The sequence below is a fragment of the Eleutherodactylus coqui genome, unplaced genomic scaffold (genome assembly GCF_035609145.1).
Source record: "Eleutherodactylus coqui strain aEleCoq1 unplaced genomic scaffold, aEleCoq1.hap1 HAP1_SCAFFOLD_127, whole genome shotgun sequence".
NCBI lineage: Eukaryota > Metazoa > Chordata > Amphibia > Anura > Eleutherodactylidae > Eleutherodactylus > Eleutherodactylus coqui.
The window spans coordinates 297,505-300,685 of record NW_027101947.1 but is presented as its reverse complement, the minus strand read 5'-3'; positions in this window follow the sequence as shown (position 1 = coordinate 300,685).

Genomic DNA, 3,181 nt, shown 5'->3' with positions numbered 1-3,181 from the left:
CCCCCCCCCCCTCTAACTGCTCCTGGAGCCGACTGTGCAGTCGCAGGTCCCGGCCCCCTCGCAGCCCGGGTACCTGCGCTGCACGCAGCACCACGCCGCCGATTAGGATTCCTCCCAGCCCTGGCCCCCCCCCCCTGCCGCTGCGGGGGCTGGCCCGGCTGGAGGTTCCACAGATGGGCTCCCTGTGCGGCGCCGGCGCACAGGCGCGTGCTCGGGGCTAAGCCTCTCCGGCGCACGCGCCCGACGCGGCCTCCTCTCCCTCTCTGGAACTGCCGCCGCTCCCCCCTCTCCCTCACTTGCCAGTCTTTCGAGCCACCCGATTCCTCGCTCAGCTGCCGCTGCCCGGATCCTCTCCATCAGCGCTTCCATCTCTTCAGGCTCTTCTTGAACTGCAGTACCTCCGATCTCCACCGGGGGCAATCTTCCTGCTCAGGTCCTGTCACCAACGGTGTTTTGTGCTCCGGTCTTCTGAACAGCGATCTTCCTGCTCCGGTCTTCTCACTAACTGTCTTCTTGCTCCGATCTCCTCACCAGCGGTCTTCCTGCTCTGGTCTTCTCACCAGCGGTCTTCTTGCTCCGATCTTCTCACCAGCGGTCTTCCTGCTCCGGTCTTCAGGTAGGTCTTCTAATTTCTTCTGTCTTCACCCGATCGTCCTCTGCTTCAGGTCCTCCCGATCCTCCTCAGCTGCCACGCTTAAATTCTTATCCTGCTGTCTTTTTTTCTTCGGTCTTCACTCTTCTCCCCGTCCACGTTCCAGGTCCTTCTTCCTCTGCTGCTCCCGGAATGACTCCTCCCCCTTTTCTTCCTGCTCTTTCTATCCCATAAACCTTTGCTCCCCCTCATTACACCCCCTCCCTTTTAACCTCCACCTCACCTTATTTTCATTTAAAATATTAACCCTTTCCTCCCCGTTAACCCTGTCATGATCGCCTTCACCTACGGCCCTGCGGGCCCCGGTTCCGGCCTCCCTTACTGTCCCTGCTTTTCTTCACCACAACTTTAATAGATCCAGACATCTCATTTGGACAATTAGTATGTTTTTCCGAAGCTTTGTTAGCTGTGTGCTAATTTGGTACAGTATTGTGATGGCACCTGTACGTTTGCAAGAAAATAAATAAAAGCTATTAGTGTATCCAAAAATGCCAAATAAAAAATAAAAATTCAAAAATTTTATGTAATCTGTTATCCGGCCTATAAGATGAAATTTTAACACAGCAAATTATTGTCCAAATTCGACGTACGTGTACACACGCGTACGTACATACACACGCGTACGTACGTACATACATACACGTACGTACGCACATACATACACGTACGTACGCGTACATACATACACGCACGTACGTACATACATACACGCACGTACATACACGCACGTACATACATACATACACGCACGTACATACATACACGCACGTACGTACATACAAACACGCACGTACGTACATACATACATACATGCACGTACGTACATACATGCATGCACGTACGTACATACATACACGCACGTACTTACATACATACACGCACGTACGTACATACATTGTGCATTTCGATCGCACAAAAAAATACGCAGCATACTATATTTTCTCGCACATTCTCATAGGGAAAGAACGCATATTATACTAATTGTCTATTTCACTAGCTGAGATAATCGTTGCGTGTTATTTCTTTGTCTGTGCAAATATGCGTAAGCTCGTCGGAATCCAGCCTAAATGTAAAAATATATCTTTATAAGGCCATTTTCACCCTGTTTTTCCTCTCACTACGGTTCCATGTGTTTTTGGCGCTGCACTCCCATGTGTATCCAACATGTCGGGGCTTCCTCTATATCAGTCGTGTGAGACCGGCCTTCGGTAGATCGCTACCTTTTTATCACGTGACCAGGGACAGCTCAACGAGACCACCGATCACTGCTCCAGGCTCTTGGTGACCTTTGTTAGCCGGGAGCACAGAGATTTAAAATTTACCGGGCTCCCTAGCTGCTGCGCATGTGTCTGGCATTTTAAGGCAGGTTCATGCGCAGAAGCCGGAGAAGGTCCACGGAGGAGGATCACATCGAGGTTCAAATACGGAGGCCTCCGGTAAGAAGTTTCATCTCCTCTCACCGATCAAAGAGGGGAGATTAAACTTCAACTTTTTCTTAACTTTTACATGATCGCCGTTATCCAACCGAGGATAAGGATCCCGTCGGGGGACATCGCCGGAGGCCTTAGGAAAATATTTTCACCTTCCCTTACGGATTGGATTCGTGACAGGAGGTGAAGCTGTAACTCTTTTACTTTTACATGATCGCCGTTATCCATTGGCTAATGGCAATCACGTGACTGGGGACCACGTACTGCGGCCCACCATGAAATCTCCAGGCTCTCAGCTATGTTTGGTAGCCAGGAGCAGGGATATCTTAAATTACTCAGGCAATCTGCGGCTCTTGCATCGGCCAACGTTGACGACAGGCGTGTGCGCAGAAGCTGAGGTGAGGTCCAAGGGTAAATCCGGGGGCCTTAGGTATGTAAATGCATCTCCCCTCACGAATATGAGCGAAGATTACATTTTACCATTTTTTAACTTTGTTGACTTTTAAGGGTGACTGGTGGTCGCGCCAACAGCAGGGAGTTGTCATGTCAAGCACTGAGTTCCCATGAACGGCGGAGTCGTAGTCATGCAATGAGACTAGTGCTACGTGACCAAGATCGCTGTATAGCCCTGCGACCTCACACTCTCGGGCCGGCTTCACACCACCGGTTTCCTATTGTTCAATCCGCAGTCGTCGTCCACACGGAGGATCTGCAGCAAATCACATGCATTGAAAGATACATACTACTGCTACTTCCTTCACACTCGCGGTCATCTGCATTACAGAATCTGCAGGAACGCAGGGTCGCCGGCTGGGGTAACGGCCAGATTCCGCTGTGGTATCCCGCATTCGGAATGTGAAGCGGTCGTGTGCAGCTGGCCTTACTGAAGACAATGTAGTTGCGATACAACTCACAAGTAGCTGCGACCAATATATTGCAAAAATCCAACCTCGGTGAGGTTTTAGCACTCTATAGGTTGTGGGAACTTGCGCGACCCCATTGATATATTTGAGAATGCAAGTTCACAGGGCTGCACAGCGATCTTTGGTCACATGACCCATGTCATGGCGAAAGACTCCATAGAGCTCCAGCCTTAGGG